The 17,059-nt window shown below is 47.3% G+C and overlaps 1 pseudogene; it reads right to left on the bottom strand.

Annotated features, from left to right (window-relative positions):
* Positions 1 to 17,059, bottom strand: part of LOC124036479 — a 63,880-nt pseudogene that overhangs the window by 14,477 nt on the left and 32,344 nt on the right.

Genomic DNA, 17,059 nt, shown 5'->3' with positions numbered 1-17,059 from the left:
GGTCTACTATGGTGGGACACATGTGGCTATGTCCTGAATGGGAACTCATTCACCAATCACCAGCCAGTCGGAAGGAGTGGGCTTGGCCTCCATAGGGGTGGGCCAATGGGGTCAGAGGTGGGTTCAGGGGTCGGGAGAAGACTATAGAGGGCTTTAGTTCTTAAGTCACCTCTCAAATACAAACAAAGAGGGATCTTCCCCTCTTCTCCTCAGCCATCCCCCTCATCTGCTACCCCGCCCTCTCTCAGGAGAGTGATGAGTCACTGGTCAATGGAAATGATCCTCTGTTACTATAATTGCCAGTCACTCTCGACGCCGGTCCCCTATACAACAATGTATGGAACATGTACTAAGCAGCCCCCCCCATGTTTAGTCAACAAAAACACTGATCCCAAGACATTCCAGCTGCCAATGAACTATTTCTGTTTTGTCAGTTGAGATTTCCCTGACTTTTAGGGTACTGAATTGGTCAATGTGATTAAGTAGCTACTGTATGTAATGTTTCCAAACCGAGTCTATCTATTTCCTAATGCAAATGTATCCCTGTTTGACTCGCTCTCAATTTCTCCCCCCTTCTTTCTCTCATTACTCTCTACCGCTCTCTGTTCCTCTCCTCTGTCTCCTCATCTCATCTCTGTCTCTCCTCTGATTTCGCATTTCAGTCATTTAGCAGACACTCTTACCCAGAGTTATTTAAGGAGCAATTAGGGTTATGTGCCTTGCTCAAGGGCACATAGACATATTTTTCACCTAGTTGGCTCTGGGAATCGAACCAGTGACGTTTCGGTTACTGGCCCAATGCTTTAAACCGCTAGGCTACCTGCTGCCTCTCTCCTCATCTCCTTTCCTCTCACTGTGCCTATCCCTCTGTTCTGTCTAATCAGCTGATGCTGATAGTTCCTCCTATTGGATTCTGGGTCAGGGATTCCCTGGGGACAGGATCAGAGGAGTGGGGAGGGGAGAAGGGGATGGAGAAAAGGGAGAGGGGGATAGACCGCAGCGCTGGGGGAGAGGGAGAGATATAAAGAGAGAGAAAGGGAGGCAAGGAGAGAGGGAGGGAGAGTGATGCTAGCTCAAAGCCGTGGGAGGGTTGGATGCCAAGACAGCAGGCCATAGCCAGCAGCTCTGGATAACCTCCTGTTCACAGGCAGAGGTGACGAGAGAGGGAGAGGAGAGAGAGGTAGAAAGAAAGAGAGGGAGATGAAGAGAAGGACAGAAAAGGAGAGATGGAGGGGGAAAGGGAGAGAACAGCTAACTCTGTTCCAGGAAAATCAGGAGGCTGCCATCAATATTTTTGTGGCTATAATCTAGGGGGCTAAAATCCCTGAACAAGCACACTACAACAGTATTCTGTAGTGTTTCCTCCACCCATCTATTCCCTGATATTTCCCTTCAGGTTAAGGCTATTTCAGTCCTTGCTCCTTTGCACTATGTCTTATCTATAAGGGAAATACACTACATATACACAAAAGTATGTGGACACAGCACACAGCTATGCAATAAAACATTGTCAAAAGAATGGCCTTACTGAAGAGCTCAGTGACTTTCAACGTGGCACCACCTCGGTCAACTGTAAGTGCTGTCATTTTGAAGTGGACACGTCTTGGAGCAACAAAGGCTCAGCCGCAAAGTGGTAGGCCGCACAAGCTCACAGAACGGGACCGCTGAGTGCAGAAGCGTGTAAAAATTGTCTGTCCTAGGTTGCAACACTCACTACCGAGTTCCAAACGGCCTCTGGAAGCAACGTCAGCACAAGAACTGTTCGTTCTATGGTTTCTATGGCTGAGCAGCCGCATACATGCCTAAGGTCACCATGCGCAATGCCAAGCGTCGTCTGGAGTGGTGTAAAGCTCGCCGCCAACGGTCTCTGGAGCAGTGGAAACGCGTTCTCTGGAGTGATGAATTACGCTTCACCATCTGGCAGTCCGATGGACGAATCTGGGTTTGACGGATGCCAGGAGAAAGCTACCTGCCCCAATGCATAGTGCCAACTGTAAAGTTTGGTGGAGGAGGAATAATGGTCTGGGGCTGTTTTTCATGGTTCGGGCTAGGCCCCTTAGTTCCAGTGAAGGGAAATCTTCGCTACAGCAAGTCTGCTCCAGAAGTCTCACCTGGTCTCCATCAGCTCTCGTATGGAGGCCACAGTGGGCCCGGAGCCCAGGTGATTGTAGTACGGACCCTCATCCTTCTCCAGGACTTGCTCTGGGAAGAGGAGAGAGAGAGAGCGAATTACAAAGAGTTCACAATGCAATGTAGTACACCTCTAATTCAACCACATACTTTTTTACTTCGTCACAATAATATCTGTATTATTTGGATTAGTGCAGGGACATTTAATGTATCAGAAGTAGTAGTGATTGCTTATTCATATCTAACAGGCCATGGAAACCAAGAGGGACCATAGATAGGTGTGACTGAAGATAGATGTAAAGCCACACACACTTCCTCTAACCTGAAACTGACTATGTTATGACTGGGGTATAGTCGGGGTGGGGGCACTACATTAGAACCAAGGCTGTTTGAGGGAGTGAATGAATCAGTGTGTGTGGTGTGTGTGTGTTTAACTCTTCTTGTGGGGACCAGAAGTAGTAGTAAACAAACAAACAAACATTTGACCAACTGGGGACATTTTGTTAGTCCCTGCAAGGTCAAATGTTACTTCTACAGGGTTTGACAGTTAATTACTTCCCACGGTAAGTGACAGTGAATTAACATAAACATGTTTAGCATCTCCAGGCCTCCACACATACAAGCCAGTGATGCATGCCTTTGGGACATCTACGTTTAAAAAAGTCTAATGAATCAATTTAATAACAACCATCACAATAAATCCAATATTTATTTTAGTCAGGTCTAAAGAAACATGATATGAAGAAAATGTATTTCAGGAGAACAGAATATGAGTCGGCCTACTGTATGTTATCTGGCTATGTGCCATGCCATAGGCTGTAGGCTTGTTCATTCAGTTGACAAGATATGCTTAGAAATCCCCTCCATTATTTTTATTTTATATGATTTTATAGTAAGAAGAATATAATTGAACTTCGCTGAATAAAATAGAAAGGATATTTTTCCCATTATGGAGCGAGTGCACATATGAAGTGGCTATGTTGAGCGTAAAAGTGATCATTTGAAACAGGTCCTGTCAGGATTTGGCCAGGGTTGTTCCGGTTTTTGGTCACTAGATGCCCCCATTGTGCCTTTTGACCTTTTGTTTTCCCTTGATCCCCATTATTATTTGCACCTGTGCCTCGTTTCCCCTGATTGTATTTAAACCCTTTGTTTTACTCAGTTCTTTGCTCTGTGTTTGTATGTTAGCACCCAGCCCGAGTACTCTGAGAACTCTTGTTGATCCCGGTGGACTCTCTTGTGGAGTTCTGTTTTTTGTTCTTGTTTGTTTGTTTTTGAGTATCTTTTGAGGCTTTTTGTGCTATACCTTCCACCTTGTGGATTTGCCTTTTTGTCTTGGAGGATTGCCTTTGTTCTTGTGGAATTCCTTTTGAGGTTGTGGAGTTACATGTTTTCCTGAAGAACTTCACTTTTTAGTTCATTAAATACACCATCTCAAGTACTGCTGTGTCTGCCTCATCTTCTGGGTTCTGCTGACTATTCCTGGCTCAGTTGGTTTAGTGACTGTTTCTCACTCCGGAGACCCGGGTTCGTAACCAGGTCCTATAGGGTACGTTAGATTTAGAGTTATTTGGCAACTTTAGTTGTTAATGATACAAACCTTTGAATGTCTTAGAAATCAGAACATACAATATATGGGCTACATGATGTGGCTATTGATGGTTTGATAAAGTAGCAAAAAAAAGGTTGACCTCTGTTCCTTGTCTCAGGCTGCACAACTGTTCTCTCAAGTATTCATATTTTCAACCATGAGACTGTTCTCAATTTAATCTAGTCTTTACTAATATGTCAAACTAGTTGGGATTTATAATTGGCCATTATCAAAACGGGCAGAAACAGGGGTAGGGAAAAAAGACCAAGCATATTCTGAAAGTATTCAGACCCCTTGACTTTTTCCACATGTTACATTACATCCTTATTCTAAAATGTATTAATAATAACATGTCTCAATTTACACACAATACCCCATAATGACAAAGCTAAAATAGGTTGAGAAATGTTTGCAAATGTATTAAAAATAAGTATTCAGACACTTTGCTATGAGACTCAAAATTGAGCTCAGGTGCATCCGGTTTCCATTGATCATCATTGAGATGTTTCTACAACTTGATTGGAGTCCACCTGTGGTAAATTCAATTGATTGGTCATGATTTGGAATGGCACAGACCTGCCTATATAACGTCCCACAGTTGACAGTGCATGTCAGAGCAAAAACCAAGCAATGAGGTCGAAGGAATTGTCCGTAAAGCTCCAAGAGAGGATTGTGACGAGGCACGGATCTGGGGAAAGGTACCAAAAAATATCTACTGTGTTGAAGGTCCCCAAGAACACAGTGGTTTCCATCATTCTTAAATGGAAAAAGTTTTGAACCACCAAAACTCTTCCTAGAGCTGGCCGTTCAGCCAAACTGAGCAATCGGAGGAGAAGGGACTTTTTTCAGGGAGGTGACCAAGAACCCAATGGTCACTCAGACAGAGCTCCAGAGTTCCTCTGTGGTGATGGGAGAACCTTCCAGAAGGACAACCATCTCTGGAGCACTCCACTAATCAGGACTTTATGGTAGATAGGCCAGACGGAAGCCACTCCTCAGTAAAAAGGCACATGACAGCCCACTTGGAGTTTGCCAAAAGGCACCTAAAGGACTCTCAGAACATAAGAAACAAGAATCTCTGATCTGATGAAACCAAGATTGAACTCCTTGGCCTGAATGCCAAGCGTCACGTCTGGAGGAAACCTGGCACCATCCCTACAGTGAGGCATGGTGGTGGCAGCATCATGCTGTGGGGAGGTTTTTCAGCAGGTAGTGACTGGGAGACTAGTCAGGATTGAGGGAAAGATGAACGGAGCAAAGTACAGAGAGATCCTGCTCCAGAGCACTCAGGACCTCAGACTGGGGCAACAACCCTATGGACACAGCCAAGACAACACAATATTGGTTTCAGGACAAGTTTCTAAATGTCCTTGATTGACCCAGTCAGAGCCCGGACTCGAACGCGATCAAACATATCTGGAGAGACCTGAAAATAGCTATGCAGCGACGCTCCCCATCCAACCTGACAGAGCTTGAGAGGATCTGCAGAGAAGAAATGGGAGAAACTCCCCAAATACAGGTGTGCCAAGCTTGTAGCATCATATCCAAGAAGACGCAAGGCTGTAATCGCTGCCAATAATACTTCAACAAAGTACTGAGTAAAGGGTCTGAATACTTCTGTAACTGTGATATTTCCGGGCGGGTTTTGTGGATAAATTTGCACAAAAAAAAAAAAAATCGAACAACCCGTTTTTACTTTGTCATTATGGGGTATTGTGTGTAGATTGGTGAGGAAGTAAAACCATTTTAATCCATTTTAGAAGAAGGCTGTAACGTAATAAAATGTGGAAAACGTCAAGGGGTTCGAATGCACTGTATCATCTGTATTCGCTACTCCAGTGCATGGAGGCCGCAAGCTTTTCCGCCAATCCGTTTTGTAGGCTACTTTGGTTTTATAGCGGAGCATGTGCTTAATATGAGTAGTTAAGCATTAAATATAAGAAAATGTATTTCACTCCATACATCAACCTCTATTTGAGGAGCATGCTCTCGCTGCCTGACAGGGGATATTCCAGTCAAACTCCGTATGCCTTGGGCTCTCCAACCCCTTACCCATGCTTCATTTTGGAAACTAAACATATACGACATGACCAAAGGTTTGTGGACATCAGCTCATTGTACATCTCATTCCAAAATCATTTGCATTCCTTTGGAGTTGTTCCCCTCTTTGCTGCTACAACAGCATCCACTCTTCTGGGAAGGCTTTCCACTAGATGTTTGAACATTGCTGCAGGGACTTGCTTCCATTCAGCCACAAGAGTACTAGTACTAGTACTAGTACTACAGGATGCAAATTTCTGTTTGAAAAAGCTTGCCTTAGCTTTTCTAACTGCCTGTGTATATTTGTTCCTAACTTCCCTGAAAAGTTGCATATCACAGGGGCTATTTGATGCTAATGCAGAATGCCACAGGATGTCTTTGTGCTGGTCAAGGGCAGACAGGTCTGGTGTGAACCAAGGACTATATCTATTCCTAGTTCTAATTTTTTTGAGAGGGGCATGCTTATTTAAGATGGTGAGGAAGGTACTTTTAAAGAATAGCCAGGCATCATCTACTGACGGGATGAGGTCAATGTCATTCCAGGATACCCCTGCCAGGTCGATTAGAAAGGCCTGCTCGCAGAAGTGTATCAGGGAGCGTTTGACAGTGATGAGGGATGGTCGTTTGGTCGCCGACCCATTACGGATGCAGGTAATGAGGCAGTGATCGATGAGATCTTGATTGAAAACAGCAGAGGGGTATTTGGAGGGCGAATTAGTTAGGATGACATCTATGAGGGTGTTTACTGATTTGGGGTTGTACTTGGTAGGTTCATTGATAATTTGTGTGAGATTGAGGGCATCAAGCTTAGTTTGTAGGATGGCCGGGGTGTTAAGCATGTCCCAGTTTAGGTCACCTAGTAGCACGAGCTCAAAAGATAGATGGGGGGCAATCAGTTCACATATCAGTTCGAGGGCACAGCTGGGGGCAGAGGGAGGTCTGTAGCAAGCGGCAACAGTGAGAGACTTGTTTCTGGAAAGGTGAATTTTTAGAAGTAGAAGCTCAAATTGTTTGGGTACAGACTTAGAAAGTAATACAGAACTCTGCAGGCTATCTTTGCAGTAGATTGCAACACCGCCCCCTTTGGCAGTTCTATCTTGGCTGAAAACGTTATAGTTAGCAATGGAGATTTCAGGGTTTTTGGCGTTTTTTTCTAAGCCAGGATTCAGACATGGTGAAGACATCTGGGTTGGCAAATATAGGTAGCACACAAGGACAGTTTACATCACTTCCTTATTCATTTCCAGCCAGATGTGAAATGTTCCTGTTGTGACTAATTTAATAGAGTGGGTTAGGTCTGCTCTATACCAAATTAGCATACCCCCTGAGTCTATTCCCTGTTTCACACTTGGTAGTTTGGTGGATGGGACTACCAGCACTCTGTAACCTAGAGGGCAACCAGTAGGTCCGTCTCCTCTATACTATGTTTCTTGTAGGATGACAATGTCTGTATTTCCAATTTCTTTGGTGAAGTCTGGGTTCCTGCTCTTTAGACCAAATGCAGATGACCTCAGACATTATTTACTCCAGGATGAGATGGAGAAGGTTTTGTGTTTCATAGTGTCTAGTGTTGTTTTCGTGTGGTTTAGGCTGGGACCATTACAGTAGGTGTGAGCCGAGCATGTTGAGCATCTGCTACATACCTCTTAGGTCACGGGATGGTGTTTGGGCGGGTGTACTAGTGGGGTTGGGCCTGTTGCTCTGCTCACAGCCTGGGCATATGTGCAACTTTTATATTGAGGTCCTTGCTGCAGGGGCAGAAGGGGCATAAGACTGATCTGGAGGGCCTATATAAAAGGTGTTGCTAGGGTTTGTTTGGGGAGGGGTCAACTGGTTGGGGTGGGGATGTAGCTGGTGGTGCTGTGGTCTTGGTGTAGGTCCTCTTGGTGTGGATCCTGATGGTGCACATCCTCCATCACGCAGTTCTGGGAGAGTGTCTGGCTGGTCTGGTGGGGTGTCCGTTGCTCCTATATGAGTTGCTGGGGCTGCGGTTGAGGGTGACATCCTTCAGGGTCCTGGCAAAGGTGGGAACTGCTGCCTTATGACCATGTCCACCTCTACAAAGGCTGGAGGAGTGGTTGGTCAGGTATACATTTGGTGGATGTCATAAGGTGAATGCACCAATTTGTAAGTCGCTCTGGATAAGAGCGTCTGCTAAATGACTTAAATGTAAATGTAAATGTTTTGAGGCACAGTCCCAGGAAATGCTTGCATTCACCCGCTGCTTAGCGGCAGAGTGAAAGTATTTTTGTGGTAGCAGGGTGGAGATTTCCACTTTCCCCCAATGCACAAGTGGTTGAGGCTTTTTCAATCACTCCCTTGAGTGCTGTGGCCACACTTTCCTGCTGGGCTCTCAGGTCATTTGTGCCTGTGTGTATTATAATGTGGCTGGGGGCACCGGGTGTTCGGACACCAGAGTTTAGCCACTTGTGGTGTTTTGAAAAAAGTTTCCTCTCATCAACATATTTCCCATTTGAGTCAATTAGGAGCACAGTCTCTGTCTTTTGCGTGTCCTCAGTGGATGTGGGGGTGTTGTCAGGAGAGCTATCCAGTGGGCTGACAGAGGGATGCCAGTGGGGGGAGGCTGCTGAGTTGGTGGATCCTTCCTTGTCTGTCCTGCTGTGGTGTTAAGGCTGTGGTTGAGGTCTGAAGTGGGCTGTTCTGTTGGCTTCTCTAGGGGGGTGGCTAGCTCTCTAATGAGTGGTTATTTGTCGCACCTCAGCTTTCTCACCTCCTCCTGCAATGCTGCTAGCTGGGCTGTACGTTCCCGGGGGGATGCTCGTCTGGCGTGTGTGTCTGTGCTGCCTAGACTGTGTGGACTAACTCTCTGAGCTCCACCATGTCTCTCTCCAGCTCTCTGAGCTCCACCATGTCTCTCTCCAGCTCAGTGAATGTATCCCTCTCAATGATGGAGGAGCAGTATGGTTGTGGACCTGGGTGTGTTCAGCACTGGGAGGGGGGAGGGGGGGTGACTATCCTCGTCTGCAGGACAGTTTGAAGAGGTGTGATCAAACTCGCTCGGGGTGGGGGAGTCGTCACCAAGAGAACTTCTCATGCCATGCTCTCGCTTTGATTAATTCTGTCTCCCTCTTCCCCTCTCTCTTCCTCACTGCGCCGAGCACACTAAACTGTTTAGAGAAACACTGGCTCTGCTTACCACTGCTGAACACTTAAAAATGTTAAATTAACACACCATCAGGCCATTTAGACAACTGACACGGAACACTAGAAAACTTTGACAGTAGTGACTTACAGGACTACAATATATAAACATACACTGCTGTAGACTACATAAACTACTATCCAGGTCTACAGTATATCTACCACAGTACTTACTGTATATGTCAAGCTAGTCTCTGTATGTCAGAATCCGAGCAGTGACCTAATTTTGACAAGTGCACTAAATAGGAAATAGGGTGCCATTTGGGACGAAGCCAAAGAGACTGTGTCCCACTCTGTCACACATGTAGCCTAGACAGAGTGTCTGCTCTGTGCTGTCTGCCAGCCAGATCCACACAGCCACCCCACACAATGGACACAATGGCTGCCCTATTGTTACTGCTGTCTCTCTATGCACATTGCACTGTAGCTTACTGGAGAGTAGTGGCTCGGGACGCACATCCCAGCAACATACACACACCCACCCTGGCTGGCTAGCAATACACATTCTCAGACACACTCATTAGATGTCCAGCAAGAAGAGCTGGAGAAGAAGTGATTGGACCACCTGATGAACAGTAGTAACAGCCTTTATACACCAAGAAAAAATGGTTCCCAGCTACAACCCTTTTGAGTTCCATGTAGAACCCTCTGTTCAAATGATTCTACATGGAACCGAATCGGGTTCTACCTGGAACCAAAAAGGGTTCTCCTATGGGGACAGCTGAATAACCCTTTTCGGTTATAGAAAGTACCTTTTCTAAGAGTGTACATCGGCTGCTGTATAGCCTCAGCCTCTGCTGTACAGTATGTGAAATGTCTTCAATTAACACTAAATGTATGCGATCATAGGATAGACTTCCACACTTCATCCCCTAGGTGGCAGCAATCGGGTCTAGGTGCTGAGCCAAGGTTTGATAAGCACATCAGGTTCTGCCAATGAACCCTCCAGAGTCTAAGCCCGGTCTAAGCCGAGGGAGGGTCTAAGCTAACATATGGAAATGTTTTAAGATGGTCATACAAAGGATCATTCAGCTATTTGATTAAACATTAAGACACCAAGGATCACATTGGCATTACTGCTATTAGCCAATAGAAACACATTGAATAACAGATTCACTACAACATACAGTCTCCAAAAAATCTAAAGGAAGTTTATTCTGAATGTAATTATCCCTTTATTTTAGGCACTGGTACTGTATACATAGATGTAGTTGTTGAACATACAGTACCAGTCAGAAGTTTGGACACCTACTCATTCCAGGGTTTTTCTTTGTTTTTACTATTTTCTACATTGTAGTATAACAGTGAAGACATCAAAACTATGAAATAATATATGGAATCATGTAGTAACCACAAAAGTGTTAAACAAATCATGATATATTTCAGATTTCAGATTCTTCAAAGTAGCCATCCTTTGCCTTGATGACAGCTTTGCACACTCTTGGTATTCTCTCAACCAGCTTCATGTGGTAGTCACCTGGAATGCATTTCAATTAACAGGTGTGCCTAGTTAAGAGTTAGTTTGTGGAATTTCTTTCCTTCTTAATGCGTTTGAGCCAATCACTTGTGTTGTGAAGAGCTAGGGGTGGTATACAGAAGATATACATATTTGGTAAAAGACCAAGTTCATATTATGGCAAGAACAGCTCAAATAAGCAAAGAGAAAGTTTCTTCATCAGAGTTACCAGCCTCAGAAATTGCAGCACAAATAAATGCTTCACCGAGTTCAAGTAACAGACACATCTCAACATGAACTGTTCAGAGGAGACTGTTTGAATCAGGCCTTCATGGTCGAATTGCTGCAAATAAACCACTACTAAAGGACATCAATAATAAGAAGAGACTTGCTTGGGCCAAGAAACACGGGTAATGGACATTAGACATGTGGAATCAGTCCTTTGGTCGGATGAGTCCAAATTTGAGATTTCTAGTTCCAACCGCCGTGTCTTCGTGAGATGCAGAGTAGGTGAACGGATGATCTCCGTATGTGTGGTTCCCTCCGTGAAACATGGAGGAGGTGTGATGGAGTGGGGGTGCTTTGCTGGTGACACTGATTTATTTAGAATTCAAAGCACACAACCAACATGGCTACCACAGCATTCTGCAGCGATACGCCATCCCATTTGGTTTGCGCTTAGAGGGAAAATCATTTGTTTTTCAACAGGACAATGACCCAACACATCTCCAGGCTGTGTACGGGCTATTTGACCAAGAAGGAGAGTGATTTAACCTCAACCCAATTGAGATGGTTTATGATGAGTTGGACCGCAGATTGAAGTGCTCAGCATATGTAGGAACTCCTTCCAGACTGTTGGAAGGAGTTGTGAAGCTGGTTGAGAGAATGCCAAGTGTGTGCAAAGCTGTAATCAAGGCAAAGTGTGGCTACTTTGAAGAATCTAAAATATATTTTTTGGTTACTACATCATTCCTTGTGTTAGTTTATAGTTTTGATGTCTTCACTATTACTATACAATGTAGAACACATAAAAAATAAAGAAGAACCCTTGAATGAGTAGGTGTGTCTAAACTTTTGACTAGTACTGTATATACAAAATTATGTGGACACCCCTTCAAATGAGATGATTTGGCTATTTCAGCCACACCCGTTGCTGACAGGTGTATATAATTGAGCACAAAGCCATGCAATTTCCATAGACAAACATTGGCAGTAGAATGGCCTTAGCTCAGTGACTTTCAACGTGGTACCATCATAGGCTGCCACCTTTGCAACATGTCAGTTCGTCAAATTTCTGCCCTGCTAGAACTGCCCTGGTCAACTTTAAGTGCTGTTATTGTAACGTGGAAACATCTAGGAACAACAAAGGCAAATTGGTAGGCCACACCAGCTCACACAACGGGACGGCCGAGTGCTGAAACGTGTAGCATCTGTCATCGGTTACAACACTTACTACTATGTTCCAAACTGCCTCTGGAAGCAACGTCAGGCACAATAACTGTTTGTCGGATGCTTCATGAAATGGGTTTCCATGGCAGAGCAGCCGTACACAAGCCCAGGATCACCATGCGCAAACCAAGCGTCAGCTGATGTGGTGTAAAGCTCACCGCCATTGGACTCTGGAGCATTGGAAACGCGTTCTCGAGTGGTGAATCACACTTCACCATCTGGCAGTCTGACGGACAAATTTGGGTTTGACGGATGCCAGGACAACATTACCTGCCCCAATGCATTGTGCCAACTGTAAAGTTTGGTGAAGGAGGGATAAGGGTCTGCGGCTGTTTTCCCTTAGTTCCAGTGAAGAGAAATCTTAACGCTACAGCATACAATGACATTCTAGACCATTCTGTGCTTCCAACTTTGTGGCAACAGTTTGGGGAATGCCCTTCCCTGTTTCAGCATGACAAAACCCCTGTACACAAAGTGAGATCCATACAGAAATGTTTTTTTGAGATCGGTGTGGAAGAAATTGACTGGCTTGTACAGGGCCCTGACCACAACCCCATCGAACATCTTTGGGATGAATTGGAATGCCGACTGCGAGCCAGGCCTAATCGCTCAACATCAGTACCCAACCTCACCAATGCTCGTGGCTGAATAGAAGCAAGTCCCCGCAGCAATGTTCCAACATCTTCAATAAATTATTTAAAACTGGTACCGGGGACCTTAGGTAGAATTTTGTGGGCATCCTAGAGCAAAACAGAGAACTCCATCATGTTCATGAGAGTCTCAACTTTCCAGAGGGGTCATATTAGTGTAGGCCAAACCGTTTGGACGCTATAGACGATTTCACCTTTCACCGCAGATCACGATTTCAGACGTGACCCATGCAAAACAATATACCAGATATCTCTATCTTAAACAGACAGATTTTGATGGGGATGTTTTTGTTATGTTAATTTGATTTCAACGGGGGACGCGGCGGTAGGCTAAGGGTTAAGGTCCTCAGTCAGAGTGCCAGCTTGGAGAGCCGTGAGGCTGTTGGTTTTGGTTGCCATGAGGCCTTTCGTTTGTTTTGAATCTTTAGTTTGGGCATGCCTGTTTGTAGTTTTCCATTTTGTATGTTCATTTTTGTCACCATCTGAACCAACCATAATCCACATGGACTGACAGCCCAAGAGGTCAAGATAGAAAACAAGACCTGGACCAAGGTAAGGTTGCTCTCTCCCTGGGCATCTAACACCGTCGTAAAATGCTGATTTCTCACATTAATACACACATGAAGACCATGTATCTAGGCCTAAGACATCTAGACATAAGTGCAGAAAAATCTGGAGGCTAGTTATTGATTTTGTAAGTCTTAAATGAGTTTGTGTGTTTCTATACTATATACTTTAATTATATGCCAAATATACCAACAACATTTGTGTGCAGCCCAAGCCCACTCACTGGGAGTGTACAGCCATGTTTACCTCTGCGGGGCCAACAGTGGTCTAAATGTAGCTACATTAAAACGGTTCAATACAAACACAGACACACACCACTCACCGACACAGTTGCAGGTGGGGAACTCAGCCTGGAGGTCCTTGACGGGCATGTCTAGCAGGCTCTTAGTGGGCGTGTCCAGGTAGCGTAGTGGAGACTCAAGGAAGCCTTTTAGGGAGGGGTTAAGGGGGAATCCGTCTTTAGTGGGGGTGTCGTCCTCGCCCCCATCAGAGAATAATCCAGTGGTGGATAGGACAGCTACGTTCCCATTGGTCTCAATCTTCATGCGTTTGGGCAGCTGGGATGGGGAGAGAGGCAGCTTGGTTGCCTCCCGCTGCTTCTCCATGGGGCTCTCAGTGGAGGGCTGTGTGGTGGAGGTTACTTTACTCATACTCCCCGACTCCTCCTTGTCTGCAGGTGGGGCTGTGGTAGGAGCTAATGGAGCAGCGCTGGAGGACTGAGTGATGGTAGCGCTGGATGGTGATGGGGGCCTGGCTTGTCCTGAGTTAACTTTGGGCTGAGACTCTGTCACCACGGGCTGGGCTGAGGCTGAGGGGGCTTGGTCCTGGGGCTGGCTCTGGATCTGTGAAGGGCAGGGCTCTGGGGCAGAGGATGAACTGTCCCCGAACTCTGCCTCAAACTGGCAGATCAGCTCCTCGAACTTGGGGTCCAGGGAACTGAGGCCTGGTATGGACTGAGAGGTGGTGGAGGTCTGTGTGGCGCTGGCCTCCGCTGAGCTTGCTGGGATGTCCAGGGCTACAGGGAGAGGCTGAGGGGTTGAGACGTCTGGAGCGTTTACAGACAAGGCAGAAGCAGCGACAGAGGGTGCAATAGAAGAGTTTAAAATGGATACCTGAGATTGGGCTGGGGCAGGGAGGCCTGTGGCAGCCTGAGTGGGGTTACTGAGGAGGGGGAAGGTAGGGAGAGGGAGAGAACCTGGGTGGGCACTGGCCAGAGGCAGGGCTCCAGTAATGGTGAGGGGAGACGGTTTCTGTATGGAGATCTGTCTGTGAGGCAGGAAGGTTGGCAGGGAGACCTTCTGCTTGGTTTTCTTGATGACTATCGTCTTGGGTTTGGGGCCTGGCTGGAGCAGCATCCCACCCTCTGCGTGCTGCTTGAGGAGCGGAGATGTCCCCGCTGTGCTCTTCCTCCTCTTGGTCTCCTGCTTGATGGCCACGGGGACGGGGTGGCCCTCGGGGCCCATCTGTTGGGGCCACCACTTGCGGAGGTTCTGGCAGGCCTTGGTGGGACGCAGAGGGCAGAGGCCTGGGAGGCCGGGAGAGTTTGAGAAGAGGTTCCTCTTGTGGTGAAGGTGCTGCTGCAAAGCTGTCTGGGTGGAGTGGCGGATGGCTGCGCTGCCCAGGGAGAGAGGAGGACCAGGGTACCTAGGCTGCTGCTGGCCATTCATCAAGCTGTAGCAGCCCCCCATGGAGGCGCAGGCAGAGCTCTGGTACTCCCCAGAGTCTACCTCCTGCTTGACCCGAGGCATCCCTGGTTCCTGCTTGATGTGGTGGTGTGGGACGGGCAACTTGAAGGGGCCACTTATGTACTTTCCGCTGGAGTCCCCCAGTAGCTGTTTGAGCTCGGACATGGGGTCGCCAGTGCTGTGGCCACCGGACGGAGGGGCGAAGCGAGGCTGCTGGGAATCTGAGTTCATCCACTGGTTCCTCTGCTCTTGGGATCCCCCAGTGCCCTGCTGCTGCTGCCACTGCTGGTGGTGAGGCAGGAGGCTGCCTGCCTCGGGCTGCCGGGGGAAGGGTGAAGTGGAGGACGGGAGATTGGAGGCGTGGGCCGGATGACCATGGGACTGGGGTCTGTGCTGCTGCTCCCGCGACACAGGGCTCTGTTGGGGCTGGGGGTATAGTCCAGGAGGGATGGATTGTGAACGCGAGGAGGACAAAGAGGAGATGGGGTTGGAGGAGGAGGGGTTCAGGCAGGTGCCGTGCTGGAGGTGTAGAGGGGGGTGTTGAGGTTGGCTGGTGGAAGAGGCCTGGGCAGGAGGGACCACGGTCTGGGGGACAGTGGCAGACAGCTGGGTCAGGGCCTCGATGGCAATAGCCGTCTGCAGACTGACGTTCTTCTCCTTGGCGATGAAGAGGACCTGAGGGGAGCAGGGGATAGGGGCTGGGTGTTGGCCCTGTCGATGTGGGTGTAGTGGTGGCCCGGAGGGAGGGTTACTTCCATTGACATGGGGTTGGGGGTGGGGGGGCTGTTGATAAGGCGGTGTGTCAGTGGTCATCTTGGAGCAGGGCGTGTTGTTGTCCCGCTCCTCCCCTGCCCGTGTCTGTTTTATCCTCTTCTCCAGCCACTCCAGGTAGTCCGGGCAGTCTGGCCCATCACAGTCACAGTTGGGGGGCTTGTGGCCGTGGCGCGCCTGGCTCAGGGCATTCTGCAGGGTGTTCAGGTCCTCTGGGGGGCTAGCCTGGTTTTCCCCTTCTGGGGCTTGGAGTCTGTCTTGAGCCGCGGCCCCCTCGCCAGTGCCCATCTCCTGGTTGAACTTCTCATACAGCTGGATGGCGTGGGACTGGGGCTCAAGGTGACCTGAGGGGGGCACGGAGCCAACACTCACGCTGGCTGAGAAGGCTACCAGGTTGCGTGCAACCTCCATGTCTGCCTCATGGACAGGCTTCCCAGGAGTCCTACCACTACTGCTCCAGCCATTGCAGTGCTGCTGCTGATGGGGTTGGGTGGCTTTGCTGTGCCCAGGTACACAGCCCTGTCCTGGGGAAACACTCCTTGACCGCTGGGGCTCCCTCTGGGGCTCCAGGCCAGCTCCACCCTCCTCATGGGTGTCCCTGGGATGCCGGCTCACCCCATTGGTCGGTTCCAGGCTCAGCAAACCGCCTTCCTCGAGGCGGTCATGTGACCCAGTTTCCATCTGGCCTCCTCTTCTGGGGCCATCCACTGAACGAGCGTCCGAAACAGTCTGAGTGAGAGAGTGAGAGGACACAGGTTAGGGACAAGGAACCAGAAAAACTAAATAGGAACTATGCATCAACATGGAATAAACAATAGCAATCAATATACAAAATAATATAGTTTAAACATGTTTACAACTAGTTTCTTCAGTTGATCATCTTAATATAACATTATACTCAAACAAAACATTCAGAGAACAGACAAATAATAATGATTATGATAGGGCACTGGCTAAAAGTCACATCACAGTAATATGCACACTACTACAGTAGTCAGACCATGTAAAGGGTTACCACCCCCCCTCCCTCCCAAAGACACAAAGGATAATTGAAAAAGTACTCAAACACACACAATTCAGGGCCATTATCTCAACATCTATTCTATATGAGGAAGAACAAGTGAAAGGCGAAGGAGAATGAGGTGAACTACAGCATCCATTGTATAGTGCATATCTACCATTCACTTCTAGAATTACTGGTAATAAACTTGCAACTCAACTTCCCCGTTTGAATGTCAACATACTGTATATTACCAGTCTATAAATGTCAATTAGCTCTCTGTGTTGTCAACGACTGTCTACTATATTGGCCAAATGAACAGTGTTATCTGAATCAGGTTAGCCAAGCAGGATTCCTGGTTTCTGATCCTTTGGTCCTGAACCTCTCCCACCTCAGGCCTTTATGACAAGGGCCTATCTACTATATCCCTACAAGACTGCAGCATTCAACACCTGTTTGTCATATCACCATGATGTAAGACTAAACACAAGCAATGCATGATGCCTCAACAAATGCAATACAAATGTGTGAAGGATCGAGAGAGCAAAGATGTAGCAA

The sequence above is a fragment of the Oncorhynchus gorbuscha genome, linkage group LG05 (assembly GCF_021184085.1).
Source record: "Oncorhynchus gorbuscha isolate QuinsamMale2020 ecotype Even-year linkage group LG05, OgorEven_v1.0, whole genome shotgun sequence".
Taxonomy (NCBI): domain Eukaryota; kingdom Metazoa; phylum Chordata; class Actinopteri; order Salmoniformes; family Salmonidae; genus Oncorhynchus; species Oncorhynchus gorbuscha.
This window is presented reverse-complemented; position numbering and strand designations above follow the sequence as displayed.